We start from the raw sequence: 27983 nt of genomic DNA, 5'->3' as shown, positions 1-27983 counted from the left end.
GATCCCATTAGTTGATTTTGAGAATGTTGGGGGGGGGGGGGGCGGGAGGGAAGAGCGTAAGAAGTATTTTGGTGGAGTGGAGGAAAGGGGTGTATGAAATATGTTAAATTCAACACCTTCTGATTTTTTATGAAACAGAGTTTAAAGGACACTAAATATTACTTCCTGAGAAAGGGAGAGATGTTCTGGGTTTGTAAAAAAAAAATCTATTGAGTCTTTAGCTAGCATTCAGCCAGTTTGTAAATGTACTTGGTTTAATTACCATTTAAAAACTTGTACATGGGCTTGAAATTGTTTAACGTATTTTAAATAAATCTAAATTAAATAAACTGGACAATCCAAGCCCAGCCAATAGCTTGAGAATGATTGAAACCACCTGAGCAGGTGTCCTCCTTCCCAAAGTATTCACATGCAAAAGGGTACACTGAACATCTGTATGTTATAAGAAATTTATATCAAAATAACTTACTGAGAAGAATTGTGGCAGTTTTATATCTATCTTTAGTCATTTAAAATAGTTTTACATGGTTTGATTTGTAACAATGAATTACTATAGCCTTGTAGGCTAAGAAAAGCACTAGATGTATCATGCAATTGCTTTTTATGTTCAAACATTTGTAATATCTGGTTTGATGAAAGGAGTATAGAGTAGTCTGGGAAAAGAGGTATTTTATGGGTGTCTTTATACTTAGAGAAAAAAGATAATTTAAAAACACACTCAACAGGGTACATAGGGAAGCAAACAGCTTGCATTAATGCCACTGTTCATTTCGCAGAAACTAAGCAGATTCTGTAAATTGATACGTTTTGATTCTGTTTTACCTCTTTCACAATTACAAACCACCATATAAATCAAAGATTATCTTACAGAAATGATGTAACATTTTATTCCATATTATCAGAACATAACACAATTGTGTTCCTGTAGATCACAGCAAGTGATTCTTGATTCTATAAGCATCTGGCCAAAAATTGGCTTGTAGTTATGGGATGGCACTAAATGAAATGCTACACTGTGCTGTCTGGAAGAAACCACATGTATAATAACTACTGGAGCTGTTAGATTGGAAAAAAGGGACAAGAGTAGCATTATATTTAGTTAGGTTAATAATTTGGAACGAGCCCACTGCTAACAAAGTATCTTAATGCTGTACACAACACAATGTCCCTTCCCCTTCTCTCTTGTAAAACAATGCAAATCAGGAATCGATCCCTTGAAATCAGCGCATTATACGGGGGCAAAACTAATGTAAGTGAAGGGAAATAGAATCCAGTATCAGCATTTAAATAAGCTTTGAGAGTATCTTAGTAAACCTCTAGATCATCATTGTCATTATGCTCCATTTGGAATTCTCTTCCAGAAAAAGCTTAATGTTGTTATATGGATCTCCACTGAACATTTTCTATCCCAGTTCACATTAATCATGCATTAGTATTTAAAATAAGAATAATTTTGTTTGCAATAGTCAGCTTTCTGCACATGAGATAAATCTAACTCTGACTAAGGCCCCGTTGAAAATAACTCTGGGTATTTGTTGTAACCCATAACAGGCAAGGCGATCAACATTATTTCCTCTTCATGTTCTGAATAGAGGGGGAGATCCATGCATGAATGCCCCCTCCACAAGTGTATTTGGTGGGGGGGATGAGAGGTATGATCTGGCCAAATATTATTTCATGTAACTTTAAATGCTACAAATGAAGTGCTAAAAAGAGAGAAAGTGCAGAAGGTGGAGAATGGCATGGCATACCACATGAGATAAAATTAGCCAGTTTCCAAATGTGGCGTTAAAGTTCAAATGATCTAAATTGCAGAGATGACTTGAATGATCAGAAATTCTCTGGTGTTTGCAGTACTGGAATTAATGAAGACTTGATTCCTCAGGGGATTTGGATATATAGGAATGTCCTCCACAACATACCCTTAGTCTTGCAAAAGGCACATCTAGTTCCAGTTCTTTGAGTTTCCTCTCAATGTCCTTGTTTAGCTCTCTTTTCTTTAGCTGTCAATCAGAATAAAAATCAATTTTGTGATCCCATGAAATGTTTGTCATTTGTCTCACCAGTCAATAGATCTTGTTCTGAAAATGTATGAGACAACAGGTGCCCAGTATTGTCCTTGTTATATTTAACACTGATAGATCCTGGTTGTTGGTAGCTGGGCCCTTCCAAGCTTAATGCAGGAGCCTCGACTGCTTGAGCTGAAAGGCACATCTTGTTTAGTTAAGGCTGTAGCAGACTCATCAATCTCTAGTTGCTCTAGCTGCCACTAGAGAGGGACAGAATGCCACACCAAGGAGGCATGAGTTACATTTTGTGCCATCTTTTTTATTCACACTTTCAGAATCCAGATAAGACCATGTCTGAAAAATCATGTGTATTCCTACCTAATTATTGATACATTCTTCAGAGTTATTCACTTTCACATCATCATGTCCTCTCACTAGGGTGACCAGATGTCCCCATTTTATAGGGACAGTCCCAATATTTGGGGCTTTATCTTATAACAGGCACCTAATACCCCCCACCCCATCCCGATTTTTCACACTTGCTATCTGGTCACCCTAATAATGGGGTTTATATGGAGTCTATTTTCAAATGGTCAATCTGAATTTCTTTAACAACCCCACAGCAGACTTTATTATATTCCTCTTAAGTGCTGTCTGATGCTGCAGCACCTTACCTTCTACTTCAGCTAGCCTTAATCTACTAATGCAGTCATTTACTGGACAAAGATTTATAATTTCACAGGAATCTATTTCTGCCATCCAACATTGTTGGATGGTCATGGATCATACTTGGAGGTTTACGTACTTTGCATGTTCCAAAATTGTAATTAATATTATTTCCTGGAGACATTATGCCTGCTCTGGAGCTCTTCAGACACTGCCATTGGAAAGATGCACCTCCTTCTTTCTCTCACGTTCTCCAGCATGGCTCAGACTGCGATACCAGGTGGAATGGATCATATCTGAGAGATGTTGTGGACCTAAAGCAATCCCAACCCAATCTTTTAGTGTTCTATGCACATCATCTGAAACAATAGAGTTTATATATTCCTTTTCAATGGAAGGTTTATACAGTTGTATAGCATGGGTACCTGGCCAAATAATTTGCTGGGTTATTGTCTTTTGCCAAGATTTGTAGCATCTCAAAATCAAGCGACTTGCCTTCTGACTCTTCATCTTTCTATTGTTGGAGGTCTTTTTATGTTTGGATTTTCCAACAGTAAAGTCATACTTTGTAGTCTGCAATTACTCAGAAAACAAACATGAAACTGTTTTCATCCCAAACTACAGCTAGTGTTTTTTTCATGATTAGCCTTTCTGTTCCACATCAGATAAATTGCAACTGGCATATGAAATAATATTTTGCTCACTGTTTCTATCTTAAAATTGTTCCTAATCCAATGGAGCTGGTAGCTACAAAAATTACAGTGTCTGTTCTTGTGGTACGTAGTAGCAGGTTCATTCAACTTAAGTTTTATGTTCTAAAATGTTGTCTCACATCCTTCAGTGCAATGATTATAATCATGTCTTGCTTAGCCAAGTTTCTCAGTGGTGGATTTAGAGTGGAATAGTTCTTAATAGTTTTTGCACAGTAATCTGCCATCTGCAATCTACCAAACCAGTAGCAGTTAGGACTTCCTGAATCTTGAATTGCTTGTATTTTCATAGAACAAATTCCTCCCTCACAGGAGAAAACACGTCTCTAACGTCTTTCTCTCAATCATTTGTCCTTGTTTAGCATTAGGTTAAACTCTCAGGATTCCGTTGGTCTCTTCTGGCTTTGTGTTTGTTTGTTTTTTGTTCTCCAGATGCAAAAAAAAAAAGTGTCAATAAGCGAAATGCTTTTGCTACAATATAAATTGGCTGTCTGATGCTATCTTTGACAATATATGCTACAGGAAAGATTCTAAATGATAATCTCATATCTCCTTCGTCCAAAAGAGCTGAGAAGGCAGTTACTAATCTGTAATTTTTTTAGCTATAACTGACTAACTTTTTAAAGTTCTAATTTAGAAAACGTTTAGCTCTATTTACCTTATCTAGGACATCATCCATCATGTGAGTTAACTACCAAACACACTGTTGAAATCAATTGAGTTGCATCCTCTGATGTCAGTGGTGAACGTGATCCTAGCTGTATTTCCTTTCTGGCTTCACTTAACTTTCTCATGTCCACATGTATTATGTGTCTTAGGGATAACTCATGCAGTTCACAAGGTAGATCTTGATATCATTTCTATAATGTCTTGAACTTTAAGTGTGGGTGTTTTCCAGTTTAGCTGTGGCTTTCACATGGAATTGAATTCTCCTATCCTTTAATGATACTGGAAGTGCTGCTTTATCTACTGTTTGTGCAATTTCATAGTCACACTTTCTATTCTTACCAATTCTATTTTTGTAACAATGCTTCAGCATCAGTTGTTGGGTTGTTTTTTTCCTCTCCTGATGCCTTTGTCCACATCTATGTTTGCCTCTGCAGTTGAGGTGTAATTGACATACTGTCTCATACTATAATAAGTAATGCCAGACAACCTTATGGTTACTTGTGAATATGAAATGGAAAATATTTTATTTTTTCTTGAAATGTATGTCAAAACTCTTCATATGCAACTCTCGTGAGAGACTTACAATTTCAGCCTCCCTAACCCGGTACTGAGGCCTTTGTGCACTATCTGGCCACACAGTGTCCCAGAGAGCATGAGATTCAGGGGAGTCACATTCTGGACAAGATTTCAAAAGTGCATGAGGAGACTTAGGTGCACCAATCACATTCACTTTCAATGGGGTTTATGCTCCTAAATCCCTTAGGGGTTTTGAAACCTTTACCTTCTCTTTTTCCTGACAAGCCATGTAAAGTGCCCATTGGTTATACACTGCACATTCAACTACTTTGGAAACTCATGCAATGGATACACAGGAGGCCTTGTCAGACAAGGAGTTAATATTTTAAGTTCCTAATTGTTCATATTTTTGTTTAAATCATTCTCCCATCCCTGCACTGAATGGCTTCTCTTGCATACATTGCACAAAGGACATTCAAAATGACAAGTAAGATTCATTAATTAGACTAGCCTAAGAAGCTGCTAACACTGGGGTCCCTGTAAATGAGTATTGTCCTCACTCTGCCCAATACAACTTACACACAGAGTTACTCAAGATTTAGAGTTGATAGGACTCACCTGTTCTGGAGAATTAGCAGAAATAATTGCATTTCCATTGCAAGATGCCAGGCACTACCATCAAGGAGAGTCAGGATAAATCTCTATTTCTCTTTCTAAGCTCTTAGAACCTGTCAATGTCTAAAGTCAATGCCCTTCTTGTGAGATTTTCAGTGCGGCTTCTTCTTCTTCTAATTCATGAGTAGCAGGAGTTTGAGTGAGGGTTAGTAAAATGTTTTAATATTCACACACATACAGCCAATGAGAAATCAAGAAAAATAACAGAAGTTCAATAATAATAAATAATAGAACCATTAAAATAAGTTTATAATCTTATCTTAGCAAAACCAGCTCATAATTCTTTAGTTCCAAGAAAAGTAGATTCTGCCATGTTAATTGTAGCAAAATCTTATGAAAAAAGACATTTTGCACAATTTCCTTTCCCCATTTTACAAAGCCAAAACAATTTATCTTGAAATTTGAAGTCTGAAAATAACCAGTAGCCCACTGTCTTCTTTAGTAGTGATGCAGGGAGCAGTAGGGAGCAGGAGGAAATTTTCCCATCAGTGCTATATATTGCACAATAACCCTTATACAGTTAACAGTGGTGCTGATGAGGGTGGGAGGGGAACATATGAGAGCCCACTGTCCTGTGAACAGAGTGCCTCGTTATGTGGACCATTGGTCAGCTATGTTTGATAAACTCTATGGTCCTTTAATACTAGCCTATGTTTATCTTTCTCCCCAAAGTATCCTATACCACTTTACAAACGTTGTATAAAAAGGAATCATTTCACATACCACTGAAGAGAAGTCCCCGGGTTATTTAACAGAGCATGGCAGGTGATTTAGAATTGTAAGGGAAGAGGAATAACATAACCGAATAGAACTGTAATGGGGATATAGGTAAGCAGACTGTTAATACTCACTGGAATTAGGGAGAGACCACAGGGCTATCACCCTTTACTGTTGCAAAACAACCACCACCACCACCAGGTATGTGGGGTTAAAGCATTACAGATTGTCAGAACCTTGGTTTTATGTATCTCCTGAAAGAAGTTACATACAGTATATTCAGAGCAGAAGCACAGCCTGTGAATAAGACTCAGGATGTATCTTCATAAGGAAAAGAGCATATTACCACAAGTTAGCTAATGTGTGGAAACTAAAACAACGTAAAATCTTAGTGAAGATAAGCCATTTGTAGTTGTCACACATCAATAGGTATAGATAAGGTCTATGGGGGAGGCTAGAGTTTACCTTGACCTGCTAACCTGTGTTAGGAAAAAGCCCACCTTTCTCTTCCTAGTGAAGAATAGAGAGATTCTCTGGTCACCTCACATGTACTTGCTAGGTCTGGAAAATGGAAGTCATACCTAGAAGAACGTTGCACTGGGCATCATGGCATGGCCTCTAACAGGCCCCTCTGATTTACAAGATGCACCTGTCCTTAGAACTGCACTTGTCAGCCACGACAGTGTGCTCATGAAGGCAGTCCATCAAATCAGCAGCCCTGTAAGCAGAATGTTTTGACTCACTTGTAAAGCATGTCATACCATATTAAATATTTAATGCTACTTTTGTATGTAAATGAACTGAACAATTATACAACTGCTCCCATACACCTAAGGGCAAATTCTCCAACACAAAATTGTTTTAGTGGCTCTGCCATTTGCATGTCAGTTTGTAAAAGACTAAAATACCTAATTGGCAAAAAGAATCAATAATTGTAAAGCATGGTGTCAGGAATAAGAAAAAGATTAATAACTGGTGGTCCTTGCTTAGGGTGAATTAACAAGCCCAATGAGTTGGTTCAAGCAATTAATAAAACAACCAGCCATAAGATTTACATTACTGCTTAAAGACCAGTCTATTTCAATGAAGTAGTATATTCATTAGGAAAACAAAACTCCAGGAGAAACCCATAACTGTCCCTACTCCTACATGATTATGTGAACCTTCTAAGTGGCTGTCGCTTATAAAGAAGAGAAAATATGTTTAGACAGCAATGGATATGCCCTACTACTCCATGAATGTTGAGTGTTACCTGGTGAGTATACGGGCTGAATTTTCAGGTGGTATAAACTGACACGGCTCAAGTGACTATATTGGGTAAACACCCATTGGTGCCACGTGAGGATATGGGCCTTGATGTTGGAACAAAAATCAAGAGATATGTCAAAATACCTTTTATCTTTGTCTACTGAACTTTGGACATCTATAAATCACTATCAGGCACCACCACCGTCTATTCACATTAAAAAAAATAGAAGTCACATTGAAAATATAGGTGATGTTTCACAAGCTTTGGGATACAGTAAAAGGAACCATTTCCCAATTTCTCAGATTTCATGGACGATATGAAATATGGTTTCACTGATTTTTTGTCCAGGATAGGCTCTATCCTGCATCATAAAGTCAATGGGAGTTTCTCCACCAATTAGGTTTGGAGACTGATTCAGGTCTATATGGCCTAATAACCAAAAAGTCCACTAAAACCAGGAACTGAAGTATTACCATTTCCCCAATGAATATTGTTTGTTTGATTTTTATAGGGTAACTTGTGACAGTTTGGATCACAGAAGCCCCCTGGGAGCTGCCACCTGATGTGCCAAGACTACTTCTACTCCTGCTTTCCTGCCCTGGCAGCTTAGGATTTCAGTGCCCTGCCTGGTTTGAGCCATACCCGCTAGCCTGCTGCAAACCCAGACCCAGGTCTGAACCATGTCCCCTAACAGCTGTGGGCTTAACTGAAAGCAGCTTACAGAAGTGTTCCTGTCTTCAGCACTCAGATACCCAACTCCCAATGGGGTCCAAACCCTAAATAAATCTGTTTTACCCTGTATAAAGCTTGTACGGGTAAACTCATAAATTGTTCACCCTCTATAACACTGATAGAGAGGTATGCACAGCTGTTTGTTCCCCTCCCCCCCATATTAATACATACTCGGGGTTAATTAATAAGTAAAAAATGATTTTATTATATACAGAAAGTAGAAAGTGGTTCTCAGTAGTAACAGACAGAACAAGGTGAATTACCAAACAAAATAAAATAAAAACACACAAGTCTAAGTCTAGTACAGTAATAAAAACTGAATACAGATAAAAAGCTCACCCTTAGAGATGTTTCAATAAGTTTCTTTCACAGACTGGACACCTTCCTACTCTGGGCACAATCCTTTCCCCGGGTACAGCCCTTGTTCCAGTTCAGGTGGTAGCGAGGGGATTCCTCATGATGGCTCTCTCTTGGTTCTGTTCCACCCACTTATATATCTTCTCCATAAGGTGGGAATCCTTTGTCCCTCTGGGTTCCCACCCTCCTTCTCAATGGAAAAGTACCAGGTTAAAGATGGATTCCAGTTCAGGTGACATGATCACATGTCACTGTAAGACTTCATTACCCACTTGCCATCATACAGGTATACAGGAAGATTTACAAGTGAAACAGAGCCATCTACAGGTAATTGTCCTGGTTAATGAGAGCCATTAAGATGCCAAACCACCATTAATGGCCCACACTTTGCATAACTACAATAGGACCTCAGACTTATATTTCATATTTCTAGTTTCAGATACAAGAGTGATACGTTTATACAAATAGGATGACCACATTCAGTAGATTATAAGCTTTGTAATGATACCTTACAAGAGACCTTTTGCATGAAGCATATTTTAGTTACATTATATTCACTCATCAGCATACTTTCATAAAATCATACAGAATGCAACGTCACACAACTTTAAAAGAGGAAATACCTATATGAATATATATATATATATATACACACACACACACGCACACACATACATCCCTATATGCAAATACCTATATGAATACTTGAAATATTCTTGCACCAGCATGTTTTCCAGTCATAGAATTTGCACCTGAAAGGACCATTAGGATAAAATGGTTTTTGAGAGTGTAAATGTTAATTTTATTGCATGCTCAGGTGTTTGTACCAACCCATTGAGTATGTAGGTTTTTGACCCTACAAAGCACAGGCATTCATAAGTTCTTCCACAATTTTGTGTGTAAAACAAGTGAAGGCTGAGGGTTAAAAACCAAGCATTAAATGCTTAAGAGAAACACACATGAATGTGGTTGGTCTTTTGATTCTACATAACTTCATTACCTGAAATTTTGGGGAAGGTTAAAATACAATGAGGTAGAAGAACAACAAATAATATGTGCTGATTTTCCTACTTTAGCAACATTACTATATTGTAATGAAGATATCTCAAGTTATATTCAATAACACCTTTTTGGTATTATCTTGTGTCATTCTGTGAGAATCTAAATTAGACTGTATTAATTAGATTTCTCAGAATACGTTGACTATTTTGCTCAAATGACTTATTTCCAAACCATTATGGACCATGCTCCCCACCCTCTGCGGTTTTGAACGATGCTATTAATTGATGACATTGCCCTCATCAGTACTTCTGAGAGTATCATGGTATCAGACTTTCTGATATTGCAAAAAAATATTAGTTTCTGGAATGTGCATTTCTAGGCACTATGGAGAAATTTGGCAGACCCCATATGTTTGCAGTATCTTAAAGCAACTCATCTAAACTTCATCCCAGTTAAAATCTGATGTCAGGAACATGAAGCTAGCATTGAAGACTGTAATTTTGTGGAACATGTAAAACAATGCAGGTGGTAGACCTCACTCATCTGCCAGGTTGAAACATCTTTAAGAAACTCTTCCCACCAACCCACCTTCATTTTGCTTTGGTTAATTCAGCACATCTCTGATTTCATTATTGCTGCATCAGCTATTCCTCCCATGGTGTTAATGTTTCTCATTGTGGAGTTAGTTGCAACACATGACCAATTGAAAGTAATTTAGATAGTCATCCAGCCAGAAGCCCATTTACCACTGCTTACTCAAATATATTTTTTTTAAAATCTTGACATGCAGAGATTGAGAACTAAAGCATTTGATCTATAAAAACCTGCTACATTTAAAACCAGTACCTTACAGTCTTTAATTGAACTGCAGGAAGTTAGAAATCATCATTAAATCTTACAATGTCTTCCTTAAGGCTTCTTGTATTTGGGCTATAAATGAATTCCTAGAGACCCTCATGATTAAAATGCCTTGCTTAATCAATCAATCTAATGCTGTTTACCATAACTCTTATAGTGCTTTATTTTGCTGTAGTAGTAGGGAAACTTGATGAAGCACAAATCGGAGAGATTTTCCTTCAATTATTACTTTTGTTTTTGGAACAATCGACATTTTTGATGCTTTTCATGCCATTTTAGTAGATCTGGACAATTTACTAATGTACAAAGTATCTCAGAAAATACTGCTTGATATTTCATATTGTAGATCAATAATGATGGGACAAAGTGAGAGCCCTAGACTTGAACCCGTCTAGACTCTGAGATTATTCTGAGTCTCAAAGTTTACCCAGTTGACCAGTTTTTCCTCAGACCTCTGTACAACTAGCAAAGCACTGATATTTTCTTAGGATACATTATTCAGTTTTCTGTAGAACTGTATAAAGATTTTTTTCCCTCACTTATTCTCAAAGGTCAATTTCCTGTAAACCTCAGATATGTGTTTTCTCACCAAACACAGGAGGAAGAGCGCCCTCTGCAGGCCGGTGTCCTGCTTGCCACTGGGCCCCCATGTCCCTCCCAGACCACAGTGCCCCTTTACCCAGGATGCTGCCCCCTGGCAGTACCCCCACCGATCTGGGTCTCCCCTCCCCAGGGAATCCTCACCCCCTATCCCCACCTCGCCTCAGTCTATGTCCACTGCCAGTCATCAACTAGCCCCCATTCCCTGGGGCCGACTGCAGTGTAAATGCCACTCATCACAGGCAAGAGGGGTTTGGACCTGCTGCCTTTGTCTACCTTTGTCTGCCTCCTGCAACCCCAGTACTTATTTGGCCTTACTCTAGGCCTGCAGCCTGGGGGGTTTCCAGGCCGGAGCTCCCCAGCTCCTCTGGCCTTCCCCCAGCCCTGCTCCACCTCAGGTACTCTCTCAGCTTCCCAGCAGCCAGGCCCCTCTCCCTCAGCAAGCTAGAGGGAGAGTTCTTCAGCGCCTGGCTTCACTGGGCCTGTATAGGGCCAGCTGGGTTTGCCTGGGGCGTGGCCCCAGCTGCGGCTGCTCCGCCAATCAGTCCAGATTTTCCCCTGCCCTAGACCTCTCCCAGGGCTGTTTTAAGCCCTTCAGGGCAGCAGAGGGTGACCACCCGCTACATATGAATATTTGGAGCTGGAAATTTGAGCTATTTCTTACATAAAATAAATTTCAGGCAGTACCAAACTTTCCTTAAAACGAAACAATGTTAAAGTTACTATTTTCACTCTTGAGGAATAAATATATCACACTTCCTGGCTATTTTATGCAGCGCTTTCTTACAAAAATTCATAATCCACAGCTGTTGTGACATGTTCTCATAGTTAAAAGTGGAATGTGAAATTTCCCCTGGTTGAGGCAAATAGGAAGTGATAGCATATGGAGTGACAAGCTTGCATTATCTGCTAATAATAATAAGATCGTAGGTAGATCATTCATCCCTAAATGTATTTACTGTTGAAAAGATGAACTTACTGAAGAAGTAACTTGATAAATAATCAAAATAATTAATATACATTCATATTACAATTAAAACATTAATTTCAGTTACAAGGTGGTCAACTTGGGGTTTTATGCTTTGAAAAAATAATGAAGTCTAGTTGATGTAAAATTATGATGTAGTAATTTCTTCACATATTTTTTATATCTGTAGGAGTGTGAGAGACCAGTGACTATGATTCACTCTAGTTTTATACCAGTGTAACTTAACTGAAATCGCCAGTGCAAAAGTGGAACAAGACAGTTTCTGGCTCAGTGTGTATGAGCCCCATTTATATTTCTGAGATGTTATGTTAAACTTTCCACTGGTGAAATTAGATTGGTCTGAGAATTCCAGGTCAAATCCTCAGCCAGTGTAAATCAATGTAACACCATTGAAACCAATGTATCAATGCTCATTTGCATCAGCTAAGGAGCTGGCCCTCCATTTTTTGAAAGAGTTAGCTAGAACCTAATCTGTTGCTTACATAAGTAGAAAAGAGAGAAAATACACTAATTCAATTAGAGCTTGCAAGTTGCAGGTTTCAAGGTCATTCTTGATATCAGCGTTATCATTTTCATATCCCAAATATTGAGAAGTGTTAATTATCCATTCCTGCCGGATGAGATGAAGCAAACCTGATTTGTATTAAAGCCGTTATCACAGTTTCATAGTCTAGCGAATGAACATGCCATTGCTGGCACCACTGAGCTCTGCTATATGGAGGATGAAATGAGCACCAACCCCTCAGTGTGGATAGCACGCAGTACATTCAGTAATAATAAAAGTAATGAACTGAACTACCTCACACCATTACCTTGAATGGGATTTATTCTTTGTCCTCCCTCACTACTCTTTGGTAATTGCCTGGGCAAGAAGGAACATGCTTAACCTGTGCAGTTATATTCAGTATCTTGCTGATGAGAAGTAAAATTTACTGTAACCCCCTTGGGGTTCAGAGAGCATGGCCCTTTAAAACTTTTTTTCCTGAGGGGGGAAGTGCTGATTGTTCCAGAAGGAGAAAGTGCTGTTGTGGGGAGTGGGAGCATAGAGAGAGGGGAGAGCCACAGGGGTGTGTGTCTGGAGCTCCAGACAGAAGGGCTGCAGTAAGCAGACCCTCAAAGAGTGAAGCAGACAAGAACCTGCCAGACAAGAGCGAAGCCCGGGAAGGATAGAGCAGCTGATCAGGGACACCCCCAGGACAGGAGCCAGGAGAAGCACTGTGCCCGGGAGGAATCATCCAAGAAGGACAAACCGGAGCTGGACCCAGTATGACTGCTGCCCAGAGCTGCATGAGGCTGTGAGTACTGGGGCTCATGATTTTGCTTTGGGAATAAGGAGGGAGGCTATTAGCTAGTTAAGTGGGAGGTGATTGCTCTGTGTGGCTTTGCAGAGAGCGGCAGAAGAGGGCACCAGAGGGATTTGTTGGGGAAAGTTTACTGGAACTGAAGATGACCAGGAGCACCCAAGACTCACCACTGCACTGTAACTTTGCCCAGGACTCTGCTACACATTGCTTGGTGCTTGCCCTTTCAGACTGTGGTACCACTGGGCCTGTGGGGCCTTGTGTTGAATGCAACCCCGTTTTACTGCTCTCCCTGTATTTACCCCTGTTGTTTCCCCCCTCTCATCCCTCTGTGAATAAATATTTCCCTTATCTATATTTATTGTTCTCTTCCTATGTGTGTGTGTTCACTCTGGGGGGTTTGGAACACGTGCCCCTGGGGAGGAAGAGACTTTTCCTGCTGCGTTCCTGTGTGTGTCGTCTCTTGTCCAGAGCTGCCTGCAGAGCAGATTCCATCTTGGCCAGGAGGGCGCTAAAGTTACATTAACATGGGAGCTATCGCTTTAGAGCCTGCAGCTTTAGGTTGGCTGATCTCATCCGACAGATCAATACCACAGTCCTTAACCTCTCTTTTGGACATTGTCACGCAGAATCAAGACTACATGTGTTTCACACTTCATTTAGGGCCAGATTATACCAGTCTTACTTATAGTGAACATTAGCCCACTGATATCAATGGAAAGACTCCCATTACTTTCAAAGGGACTTTAGATCTGGTCCCCTGAATAGTGCCTTATTTGGTTAGAAGTGATAGGAACTACTCACTACTCAGAATAAGTAATTGTCCTTTAGTTATAAAAATATGAATTTCCTTCCACAGAACATTGCTGTGGGGTAACTTTATGATCTTAAAATATTAGAGCTGAATGTAATCCAGAATGATCAGAGTTTCTGAAAGTTTATGTGTATATTCAGTCGTGGGATTTGAAGCTACATTGGAAACTCTAGGTAGTGCAGAACTCAGCTATTACTCATCAGTATTTCATACAGGGAGTTCCAGGGAATGCAGGCTGCCACCTTATTTCCAGTTGCAAATCAACATGTTGGTTTTGATTAATATAACCTTTGATGGTTTAGGGCCTGTGCATCCTAGAGACCATCTCTATCTTCTGATATTTGAGATCAGCTGGCAGGCTCCTTTTTTGCTCATCGGAAGATGAAAGGAAGGTCCTCAGCTGTGGAATTCTACATATCCTTTGGTCCAACAGCTTAAGTGAAGTTATGGGCATGTTGTAATGAGTGGAAGGATTGAGTGAAGACTATTCAATTATTTCTAGTGTCATAATTATGTTGTACATATTTTTGAAATTGCCATACCGAAATGTAATTAAATATGCATGGTATATAGATACAATTAAATACACTTTAAAGAACTAATCAGTTAAATTCCACTTAATATAATGCGGCATATTGACTTGGTACATTACTGCCAGGAAAATGGTCTGGTTTTTTTTCCAAACCACATAGGATGTGAGCCACAAAGGTACTTAGGTGCTTAAATACCATTTTTTTAGGCACCAGTGCTATCCACAAAACCCCGCTCAGCTTCTACCAAATAGTGTAGGCACCTAAACTCAGTTGGTGCCTAAATTTCTGCAATAAGCACTAGATTATAGAAACATTCCAACTCTTTCTCTGGCCCAATTAACATTTAGTTATTCAATTAAAGTGGTATAACTTCAGTTGGTGAGGCAGAATGTCCCATAACTTAGTGATTAGGAAAGTTATTTGAGAGGTGTCTGATCGCTGTCCAAATCCCTTTTCCCCTTCAGTAAGAGGGGGACTTGAACCACACATCCCAGGTAAGCATCCTAACCACTTTATGGATGACAGTGTTGTTCCCTGTGATTTTTCTAGGTACCTGAAAGTTGGGTACCATGATGCTCAGTGTTGCAACACATAAGTCTTTTTGTGGGTCCTACCCATAGCTCCTTCAGGGAAAAAAGTGGGGAACGACACCCTGCTATATCTGGATCCAGGAAGGAAGGAGATAGAGACACAGGAGGAGCGGATTTGAACCACAGCCATCTGTTGTGGTAGCTGTATTGTTCTGGCAACAAAACAGAAGTGAAACAAAAATGAGGCTCTGCACTAAGTACAGGCTGCCCAACTGTTTAAAGGGGTAGGACATCACAGTCCTCCACCTACTTTAAAATATTTTCCAAATATATGATATCTGTCTTATTGCGGTTGATTTTCAGTCCAATTTGCTTGCTGAATGCATTGAGTCGAGTTGTTTTTTCTTGTATATGGTGTTGGGCATGTGATAGGAGAGTGACATCATCTGCAAAGTCCAGGTCTTCAAGGGATGAGAAGAGTGTCCATTTAATGCCTCTTGGCATGTCTTCTGTTGTACGCCGCATTACCCAGTTGACGGCAATGTTGAAGAGGATTGCAGATGTGACAAACCCCTGATGTACTCCTGTTTTGATTTCAAAACTGAGCTCACTGTGATCAATACTGCATGTAAAGTTGAAATAGAAGCTTTTGATGATGTTGATTATACGGAAAGGAATTCCATATGCCCGCAGAATGCGCCATAAGCTGGTCCTGTGAATGATATCTAAAGCCTTTGATGTAGAGTTGCCATTGCCATTCTAAGCACTGTTCTATTATGTTTCTTAGAGTGAAAATCTGGTCTGTGCATCTATGCCCTTTCCGAAAACCAGCTTGCTCTTTTCTGAGAATGCTATCAACTCCCTCTGATATACACTATTGCCTCACCATCACCAGTACGGATAGAGGATCAAGTTCTCACCAATGTAGAAACATTCACATACTTGGGCAGCACCATGAGCCAGGATGGTGGAACAAGCCAGGACATCTGGAACAAAATCAATAAAGTCAGGAACACCTTCAGGAGCTTAAATACAGTCTGGAAATCATCAAAATACAACACCAAAACAAAACTCAAGATCTATTAGAGCTGCGTACTTTCAACATTACTTTATAGTGCAGAATGCTGCGAAATGAGAAAGTATGACATGTCCAAACTGTCTTCATTCCATACAACCTGATTCAGAAAAATCCTCCATATCTTTTGGCCCAGAACAATCTCAAACCAAGAGCTCTTGACACACTACAGCCAAGAGGATCTGAGCACCATCAGTGCCAGGAGGCACTGGAGATTGATCGGTCATGTTCTTCGGATGGAAACTGATTCCATCACCAGAGTAGCAATAAGATGGACACCTGAAGGCAAGAAAAAACGAGGCCACACGAAAACAACATGGTGAAGAGCTGTGGAAACTGAGCTGAAAAACCTGGGGCACAGCTGGGGAACCATTGAAAGACTTGCCAGAAACAGACAGGAGTGGAGGAGCTTCATCACTGCCCTAAACGCCAGAGGTATAATAGGAACATGATGATATATATATATTGTGACGGACTAAGACCAGAAGGATATAAGAGAGTAGTGGAAGGCAGGTATATCAGCCTCAGAATGAGCAGATCCCTGTTCCCTGGATAGCCAAACAAAGGCTACTCCTGGCCAATCAAGACACCTGAAGCCAATTTAACCAGATAAGGTCATTAGACTAATGCTGGCACCTGACCTCAATTAACTGACAAAGGGTCAGTTAAGGTCATTAGGTTAATGGAGACAGCTGGAACCAATTAAGGTCCCACTCATACTTATTAAAAGCTCTCCTTTCCAGTTCTCTGGAGAGAAGCCCAGGTGAAAGGAGCTGGAGGAGAGGAAGCAATGCTGAATCCTGAGGTAAGGGTGAAGCTTGGAAAAGGGAACCATGGGGAAGTGGCTCAGGGAATAAAAGCAGCGTCAGTGGTGAAGGGAAAGCCACCAACAGCTGCTACCATTAGGGTCCCTGGGCTGGAACCCGGAGTAGAAGGTGGGCCCGGCTTCCCCCCTTTCCCCCAAGTTCTACAGAGATCCCCTTGAGAGGGGAAGCAGACTTTGGTCCAGACAGGAGGCCAAACTGCACCTACTGAGCTCTAAGGAGCAACAGAGACTGTGGGTATTCCACTTTCCCACCTCCCTCTATATATAATGGTTCGGCAAAGTCCACATGAGTATGTGTCCAAGGAATCTGAGGACACAACCAAGTGGTAGATGAGCTAGGCCAGGATCATGTTGAATTTGCTAACACATAGTACAGCACTTGGCCTTCCTCTCAATGTCTTTATCAGTTCCTGGTCACCAGACATGACTCCAGACTATGGCCTTCATCTGTACAATGCCAAAATGACCTTCATGAAGAGCTTCCAAAACCTGAGAATGAATTGATTTCAGAATGATCACTCACATTCCCCTCAAGGTGCAACCTTGAGTCACAAATAATTCATGTTGCTGTGACACAAACTGTGTAAATGGGAATTCTTATGATCCAGCACTGTACCTGTAGGACCATTCCCTTCACAAAAGAAAGCACATAATTCCTAGTGGTTTCTTTGTTAATGTCAGTGTTAGTGATGTGTAACCTTCCATCAAATAGAAATAAAATACTTCATCCAACGTTTATTTGGGTTGACAGGAGTTTGGGCACAGCAGGTGTGACAACCCATGAGCATTGCCATACTGAGTCCCTTTACGGAATTGAATAGAATTGTAACAGTGAATGTAAAGGTGCCAATACTATTGTCAGATTAGGCAGAAATTTACCATGGTAGTGAGGCAGTCCTGAGAATGACAGCAACTATGACATGAGACTCCGGTGGTGGCACTTGAAGAACTGTCTTCTCTTTCTCTGGCAATTTCCTTAAGCCCATGGCGTCCATTACATAGCCAACATATTCAGCCAAAGGCTTGAAAAAATCACATTTGTCAGCCTCTGGTCTTCCAAACATTGTAAGACACTATCCAAATTTTGAAGATGATCCTCTTGATCTTTTCCTGTAACAAGGATGTCATCCAAATAGCACTGAATGCCATTCAGTCTCTTCATAGTCTCATCCCTCGCTTTCTGGAACAGGGCAGGTGCTAATGTGATAGTAAAAGGCTAACTATCGTAACAAAATAAACCTTTTTGCATGTTGATTGTGAGGTATTTCCTAATTGCTGGATCAATCTTCATTTGTAGAGCAATGCCTTGAGCAAATCCAATTTACTGAAACACTCTCTTCCACTAACAGTAGTAAACAGTTCTTCAGTATGAAGTCGCAGATATTGGTCTGCATACAAAGTGGATTCAGTGTCATTTTGAAATCTCCACAAATTTAGATGGAGCCATCCTTTTTGATCACTGGTATGATGAATGTAGCCAACTGTGTGAAACTGGTGACAAGATTGGTGACATTTAGTATTCATTATATGGTCCAAATCAGCCTCCACTAGAAGCCTAGTTGGAAATGATAGGTCACACAACAGTCAGTATGCCTTCAGACCCATCACTGTCAGCAAGGTTGAAACTTGTTGTCTGAAATGGAGTTGCAGGCTACATATCACTCAAAACATTCAAAGTATACCACCCATGACTTGCCATTTTCATCAAATTCATCAATATTGCTCACAAAAGTTGCTAGTTCACCTGTCTCCTGTTACCTTCACACCCTCCTGGATGTCTTTTGTTCCCCAGGGAAAATTTTGAGGTTTTACAGTGCACTGTCTGCACTTGATTTCCTTCTGCTGGCTGGGTGTTTACGCTGCTGAAACAGCCAAGGGATAACTTGGACTCCCTCTGCTGGCAGAAGACCTTCAGAGCAGGCTAAAGGTTAGCGCTATTTTCTAGCTTGCCAAGGTGGCTGCTTTCTCATCTCTCTGTCTCTCAGGAGCTCAGCAGCAGATCTGGCAACCACCTCCTAATTTGTATTGCATTTAATTGTCTATTCCCCTTCTCTTCTTGTCTGGATCACAATCCAGCAAAAGCTGCAAAACCAGCAGCCTGCTACCTTTTGTTTCTAGGGAGATTCTGCCTCTCTTTTATTATAATTTGCTTACTTTTTCATCTCCTTGTTAAGGCATTGGGAGCATTGGACACTTGTGGGATATAAATTCCTCAACACCAATTTTATATCTGAAAGCAGCATAGAAGGAGATAGAGACCTAGATTTAAAGCACAGCCATCTGCTGTGGTATCTTTCTTGTTCTGACAGCAAAACAGAAACTAAACAAAAGTGTGGCTCAGCTCTGAGTCCAACCAGTCCAACCATTTAAAGGAGCAGAATATCACACATCCAGAGCCTCTCCACAAATGGGAACCAGCATCTCTCAATTGAATAACTGCCTCTGTCAGCCAGGCTTATAATGAGGATCTTGAAATAAATCTTGCTGAGACTGGTATCCATCTCATACACTATTCATACCCTATGGGTGGTTGAAGCATCTGGGATGAACCAAGTAGAGTTCGATGCTTTGGGTGATAATAGGCAAGTGTCCCTAGTCCTTTCAGGCACACTTGTCAGTAACTACCCCACACATCAGGTAATTTACCAAAGCAAGACACAAACTGCCTTTTCACTTTGTGTTCTTAGCAGATTGGCTGACAAATTCTATAAACCACTGGGCCAATATAGATACCATCACTGAATACATTGAATCTCTGCTGGAACCTTTTAAAACCAACATTAACACAACATTTCCCTATGGACAACTTGTATTACTGATATTTGTCCTTTTTATAAGGTCCACAGGACTGATCAGGTGCTCAGAAAACTCAAAGTGCCATGTCTTTGTTTTGTCTTCTTCCACAGACTGACTTCAGAGTACCCTGCAAATAAACTCTTCAAGGATTAAAGTTAAAATAATTTCACACTAGATTACTCTGAGCAGGTTATCGTCTCACCCTGCTCCAAATAAACTCAACGCATCTTTATAACCATTTCCTGGGGTTTGGGTTTGCCCCTCATTCCTCCTGACCAGAGGGTTACACACACCACTCTGACATCCTGGGGAAGGCAAAGCCCCGCGATTCACAATGAATCAGCAGAGCTTGATGTCTTTCTAATTCTAACTAAAGGAGTTGGATCAATAGAAGAGCCCTGCACACAGAAGCATAGATCTTACCAAACAGCTAAAGGTATGCAGTTTGAGAACCGAGTTGTGCTCCCTCTGTAGACCCTGGAGAAACTCCCACTCATTATACTAGAAGCAGAATCAAGTCTTCTATCTCTAACTACATCAGCAAAGGCAGCAGTTCCTCTGAGAGCAGTGTGGACATTAAAATGCAAAACACTGTGTGAAAAGAAAATATAACCGATGGCAGGCTGCCAGCTGTGGGCAGTGAGAACTGGCTGCTGAAATTGTTGCTTGAGAGGCATTCAGTTTGGTGAAATTGCTGACACTTACTCTTCATGAATTGACAGCCAAGCTGAAGGGAAGTATTTATTTTAGATTATTTAGAAATATACCCACCTGTGTGCAGGTACAAAACACTGAGCAATAAAATATAGCAGTTAGGACCAAAGCATGAAATCCTCCTGGGCCCACAGTGTCTGAATAACATTTGATTGTATTACCAGTATTTAAAATACTTTTAAACCAATGTTATTTCTGATAACAGAACCAGTCCGTATAATCTGAGTGTTGTCGCCAATAACATGTTTGAAAAAGCATCACAAAAATAGCTTACAGCACAAATTAGCAGAATTATAGAATTTAAATGGCAGACCTCATGCATTCCAGGTTTTGTGAAGCTTTCAAATGTGAAGTCCCTGACAGAAGCCTGAATTTCAGAAAGTGCTGAGCATCCACCTCTGAAAATCAGGGCCTATAAAGTGTCTCAAAAAACCCCCACAGCTGAGCAACCCAAAATCACTAATCACTTTCAAAACTCTTGGCCAACATTTTTTTCAACTGAAGGAAAGAAACCTGTATTAGGGGTACAGGAAAATACAGAAGTTTAGGCTGACATAAGGCGATGCCCTATAAGAAGATGCCATGTTTGTTTATTTGTTTAGCATTTCACTATCCCACTCTCTGCTCCATTTTCAAAAAGCAGAACACATACCCAATAGTGATAGGCTTAGAGCCCTTTAGGTGCCTAAATCCCAGAATCAGGCCCCACTGGGGTTCACAAAACCCTGCTCAGATGCCACTGAATCCTGTAAGCTCAGTGTCTAAATTTTGCAGTAAAAGTTTCCTTAGGCACCTGTGTTTCTGCTTTTACACACGCACACTGCAGCCTCACTCTAGGCTTCTGAATACCTAAGCCCTAGAGCAGCAGTTCTCAACCCATGGTCCGCGGGCCATATGCAGCCCAATTAGCGCCCAGCTCAGCTGTGTGCTAAAAGCTGTGGGTCTGGGTCCGGCTGCCCTGCCGCGTGGTGCGCTCTGGGCTCCCGCCTGCCCCGCCGTGGCAGGCTGTGGACTGCCGGCTGCCACCAAACCCACACAGCAGGCTGACGTTCTGGGCTGCCAGCTGCTGCCTGGCCCTGCACAGCGGTTTCAGGTTCTAGGGTCGGGCTGCAGAGTCATGGGGTTGGGCTGCGGGGTCCTAGCTGCTGCCCGGCCCTTCACAGCAGGATCGGGGTCCAGGATCCTGGCTGTCACCCGGCTCAGCACAACATGCCCCATGCCTGGCATTCTGCTCCTGTCTCCACTCTATGGAGGGGTCTCTGGGAAGAAAGTGCTGAACATAGGGGTTTGTGTATGGGGGGAGATAGGTAGGGGGCACTGTGGTCCTCAACCTGCAGCCAGCATAACAGTTTTGTGGGCCGCAAATGCAGCCCACAATGATAAACTGGTTGAGAACCACTGCCCTAGACCAATACAGGGAAAGATAGGCATTCCTCTACCTAACTCACCTGCAGGTCCCAATCCAGCAGGTGAACTTTGAGCCTGCTTGCCAGTTTGGGCGCTTATAGACAAGTTCACACAAAACAGACTGGGATGGGGAGGAGAAACTCTCTCATACTTTTAGCCCAGTGGTTCAGGTACTGACCTGGGATGTGGGAGACCACCAGTTCAAGTCCTCCTTCCTCTGCCTGTGGGGAGACAGGATTGGAATATGTCTCTGCCACCTCTCATGTGAGTGCTGTAACTACTGATCTCCAGGATATTTTGATGTGGGGCTCGCTCAGTCTCTCCTGTTGAAGTTGTTCCACTGTGACAATATAATGAAAGAGTCATTGGGACAGGAAGAGAAAGAGCTTGGTGGTTAGAACACTTGCCTGGGAGGTAAGACCTAACCCAGGATTCAGTCAAGCTTGTCCTCCTGGCTCCAGTGTCTCTTAATTATTTATCCACAGTGGAACACCTTCCACAGGAGAAAGTGAGGAGCCTCCCTCTCTCCCCTCCCACATCAAAATATCCTATAACCCAGTGGATAGGGCATTCACCGGATAGATGGAAGAGCCCAACGCAAATCCTTTCTCCCCCTCAGGCATGGGGGAGGGGAGGGTCTTTCACTGGGGGATTCCCACATCCCAGGTGAATACCCTAACCACTGGGTAAAAGTTGTGAGGGAAGTCCATCTTCCCATCTTTCGGGCGGAAACAGCATAGGTGCCTACCCTCAAGAGGGTTTGCAGCTGAGAACCCCAAGCGCAGGTAGTCACTTACCTCTAGCTCAGGGGTTCTGAAACTTCGTTTGCGGCTTGTTCAGGGAACCGCAGCCATCGGGAGCTGCGAGTGGCTGTACATGTGGATGCTCGGGGTAAACAAAGCGTCTCACAGCCCGCCTGGGCTTATCCTGAACAAGCCGCGAACCAAGTTTGGGAACCCCTTCTCTAGCTTGAATTTAAGTTCTGAACCCTCTGAAAGTATAAGGGTTTAGGACAGATCTCTCGCCTTGCCATCTCCAATTGTCAGGGAGCTACCTATCATGGTGGCTTTTGTGAATTCCATTCTGAGGGACTTATCTCTCCCCATTCCTTGTATAGGGAGCCTAGGCACCGAACTCAGGCTTTGTGAATCCGTGTGATTTTTTTAGGTGCCTCTAAGCACCACCACAGCTACGTTTCTTTATGAATCTAGCCCTGATGCTCAAGTTCTTTTGAGATTAGGCAAAAAGAATTTGCCAGTGTAGTTTCTAAAATGAGAGTGGGGTTAGACAGAGACTGACAATCTCTACATTTGTTTTATATCACTCATATTTTTCCCATGTCGTTTATTTGGTCAGTCAAAAATTTGGCAAAATAAAAATAATAGTGTATAAAAATAAAAGAATAATAAAAATAGTGAACTATATATTAGCCTCCTGTTTTTAGAATTCCATTTTACATTTATTGATATTATTTTATGACTGAGGTATTTTCAAGAATGTCTATTGCATAATGCCCAGGTTCAGTAGAGTGGTTCTGTCCAGCATCTTTTCAATATCAGGGCCCTATCTGTATACTCATAAAATTCAGTCCATTCAGTTCAGTTATTTCATGACTATTTAACTCAATCATTTGTCGCCACCTCCTCTTCTCTAAAGCTGGAGGATGGATTTTGATGTTGGTGGTTTGTAGATGGGCCTTTGGTCCAAGTTTTTGGTTGGTTTTCCTACACCAAACAGGCGGATCAAGGCAATCCTTGGTGAGAAAGGCTTACTAAAGGATCTGAAGAAATAAGTCAATTTTAACAAATATATGTAGTTTACAAGAAATGTTCTCCTAGACCACAGGGCTCCTAATATTTTGGGAGTGATTTAGTGCAGAAACAAGTAAGCTGTTTCTAAAAATCTACAACAAAACTTCCCACAAACCTAACTACAGTATAAATTATTTAATGCTTTCCACTTACTTGATTGATACAGTAATCAGAGTCCATAGCTTTCCAGAATTACATAGGTGTGTAAGTTTTCTGAATAATCACCTACAACAAAATTCTCTGTCCATGCTAAATGGAGCTGAAGTCATGTAAAAATAGATCAGGCTAACCGGAGGGGATACTCCATCCTGTTTTCAAAAGTGGACAGTCAGACAAAGCTTCACATCCCCCCTGGTTACTGCACACTATTACCTTGTAAGATTTTGCTTTAAAGTAGGTGTTGAATGGACATATACTAATTGATGAAATTTTACTGCACGGGGAAACTAAAATTCTGACTTTTTCTTGTCTCTACAATGAGATCTGAGTCAATTATCCTCATTACTATTATAGTCAGCAGCTCTTCTTGTCTCTTCAGGGTCCCAACAGAGCAGGAATATTCCCTCCTGATAAATGCACAGTTTCAGTTGATATAGGTTTGAGGTTTCTATATTCTTGTATAAGAAAAGACTTTTTGGATAGTAGTCAATGCCCTCTGCTAGACCTGGCTGACTAGACCCATATCATGAATAAAGAAAAGCCACTGATTCACATTAAAAATATGTTTTTTTCTGTCCTGTATTGCCTCAGAGGTCAGCTGCTCTGCTGGGAAAAGCTGCTTCTGACAATTTAAGATTCAAGAAAGAGCTAAAAGTCTCACCCCTGAGTTAATGCTCTTTTCAGAAGCCTGGAATTCAGAAAGTACACTGGAAAGTAAGGTACATCACTTGGGGGTGTGAAAAATTCACACCCTGAGACACATCATTAAACCAACCTAAACCCCAGTGTAGACAGGAAGAATTCTTCCATTGACCTATCTACATCCTTTAGGAAAGGTGGTTTTACTATAGCGATGAAAGAACCTCTCCCGTCGCTGTAGTAAATGTCTACACCACAGCGTTGCCACAGTAGCATTTCTAATGTAGACATTAGACAACAAAGGACAAAAGGCTGGGTACCTCGGTACAGTTGCTGGGATTTTCAATGAGCCTATGGAAGTTAGATGAGTCCCTTGGAAATTCAGAGGGAATTGAGTGCCCAGCTTCCTTAGAGCCCTTTGAGAATTCCAGTTTAAAGCAGTAAGTACCCTGTAAATATGGCTTATTCCTACAGAGAGATAGACAGATGACTGAAACAGCCAACAGTCTCAAAGATACAGAAGACAAGGGAGACTAAAAGACACTTTAGCTGTAAATGAATGGAATACAAAAGGACACTTTAGTACAGAGTTAAAGAAAAGGCTGAAATCCAGAGCAGGACATCTTGATGGTTCAAAGGATAATTAAGCAATGAAGAATAGAATCCAGAAGAAAAACATTAAAGATACTTACACAAGAGAAAGAAGCCAGCTAAGACAATACCCTCTATCATGATCATCGCTGCAGCAGCAGAAAAAGAAATTGCAGAGTTATAATACCTCTTTATTATTGTTTCTGTTGGCTTTAGTTAGGAGCCTTTTGATTTCTTGGACTATGTTTGCATTATTCAGATGCTATGTGGGGAAATGAACTAGCCCATAGTTCTCTCTGAAAAGATGTACTATTCTTGAGACTGCCAACTGAAGAGACAATATCATCTGCTTCTGGTTGCTAGAAAAGATTCTGGTAGTCACACCAGTATAAGACTGGATAACACCATTAACATCAGTGGTGTTAATCTGAATTTATGCTACTGCCACTTAAATTAGAATCTAACCCATTGTTTTTCTAAACTTGGATCTGCTTCTGTGTTCCTAGAACTAGGATTCCGTTGAATATTCTCTCTTCACTTTAATAGAAATTCTGCATGCACTGATCCATTTCCTTGTTCCCTTGTACCTATCGTTCCCTTTATTAAATGAGAATTTGTTGTACAGGTACTGCATGGTCTTGGATTCTTCCTTTCTTACCTATATGTGATGACAGCATTATTGTACAAATTCATCAGCCTAGAGCACCAGCTCTTATCACCAGCAGAACATTATACATAGCACTTGCTGAAGAATAAGGTGCATGAAAATAACTTCAGAATTCAGGGGTGGGGAAATGAAAGTCAGTTACAGATACAGCCAAACAAAATATGATGCGGTTTAAGGGCTCATTCTGTTACCTTTACTCACATTGAGTACTCCTTTCCACCACGAGTGATCCTGTTAATTTCATTGGCACAATATTGCAGAATAAGGTACTCCTCAACACATAGGTGGTAGATTTGGAGCCTAATTTCTTCTACCTGGACATAAATACAGAAACAGGTACATTGAACAGGTGTATCAGGTACCAGATCCCAGAACAAATCACATGTCAGATTAAACCAGTGCCATAGTTTAAAAAGCCTTTGATCCTCAGCTCTCAATCAGAGGTGCATGTACCCCTGGGGGTACACAGAGGTTTTCCAGGGGGTACATCAACTCATCTAGATATTTGCCTAGTTTTACAACAGGCTACAGAAAAAGTACCAGTGAAGTCAGTACAAACTAAAATTTCATACAGACAATGACTTGTTTATTTTGCTCTATATACTATACACTGAAATGTAAGTACAATATTTATATTCCAATTGATGTATTTTACAATTATATGGTAAAAATGCAAAAATAAGCAGTTTTTCACTAATAGTGTGCTGTGACACTTCTGAATTTTTATGTCTGATTTTGTAAGCAAGCAGTTCTTAAGTGATGTGAAACTTGGGGGTATGCACGACAAATCAGACTCCTGAAAGGAGTACAGTAGTCTGGAAAGGTTGAGAGCCACTGGTATACACAACAAGTGCTACAATGGCAGAGCTGCAGTGCTGCAGCTAAGCTGCTGTAGCTTAGACACTTGCTAAAGTGACAAAAGGGGGGTTTCTGTCACTATAATTAATCCACTTGAGGTTTAGGTTGGCTTAACTACATCTCTGAGTGACATAGCTGGGTCAATCTGAGTCTTAAGGCTTGTCTACACTACCACGCAGGGTCGATCTAAGATACGCAACTTCAGCTACATGAATAGCGTAGCTGAAGTCGACGTACTTAGACCTACTTACCGCAGTGTGTCCACTGCGGTAAGTTGACAGCTGACGCTCTCCCGTTGACTCTGCTTGCACTCCTCGTTCTGGTGGTGTACCGGAGTCGACGGGAGAGCGCTCAGTGGTCAATTTATCATGTCTATACTAGACCCAATAAATCAACCCCTGCTGGATCGATCGCTGCCTACCAATCCGGTGGGTAGGGTAGACAAGCCCTTAGGTGTAGACCAGGCTTCACAAGGAGAGGAGAGGTTTTGTTTTTTTCTCTCTCGCCATTAAAAAAAATTCTCATTTGTTCCATTAGATTTTTTGTAATGTTTTAATGAATGAAGAGGAAAATAGAGGAGACTTGAAAGTGAAGAATTTCCATTTGAGAAAAAAGTCTCAGGTTAGCGTAGAAGAACTGCAAGCTTCAGAACTGAATTACCTCCAATAAAACCTTCCAAAACAGAGTAAAATCCTCCCCTTATACACCTGAAGTAGCAGTTTACTGTTCTGATCAGATAGCACATACAATGCTTTATGATTGTTGTGTGTGAGAAAGGCAGACTAAACAGCCTCATACAAAAACCAATAATCACTTAACTCCCAGGACACCTTGCATGGCATTTTTAGATGGGTTGTGTTTTTAAAAATGGTTTACTGCAGAAGCACAGAAATTTACCACCTCAAATATAAGCAACAACAAACAGGCTTAAATTTCACACACCAGGATGCTTGTAACAATGTTCAGTTCTGCTCTGAGGTACGGAGTCTTTAAGTCTGAAAATATTAGGCAATATTAAGGAACCTCTGGGACACCAGAATTAAAACACATTAGATTTCACAGGGCAGTTGGTGTACAAAATTATCCCTCTCTCCTTTTCTTACAATTGTTAGAGGGTATTTAATATTTTGCATTGAATGTTTTTAGCTCCAGCAGAGAAAATCTTATTAGCTTATGTCTCACCAGGCATATTAAAATCACAAATCATTGCTTGGGAGCAGATGTAGGAGCAGATTGTAAGTCTGGACGGACCATGTATTTCTGAGAAAACACATGGAGAGTTTGTGAGAATCAGGGTATGGATTTCTTCCAGCTGACACATGGTCAGAGTATTTCACTAGAACTCTAGAATTTTACCACCCATTGACTAGCTCCTCCCCAGGGGGTAAAGGGGCTTGAGTCTTTCATGTTTTCACAAATTCACTCTTTCCCCTTTAAATATATGTCTCCCTTTTCAAGATCTCATTTTAAATCCTTATATTTTAAATGGATCAGATATTATTCATTTCAAAGCC

Source organism: Chelonia mydas, chromosome 1 (assembly GCF_015237465.2).
Source record: "Chelonia mydas isolate rCheMyd1 chromosome 1, rCheMyd1.pri.v2, whole genome shotgun sequence".
Lineage (NCBI taxonomy): Eukaryota > Metazoa > Chordata > Testudines > Cheloniidae > Chelonia > Chelonia mydas.
This window is presented reverse-complemented; position numbering follows the sequence as displayed.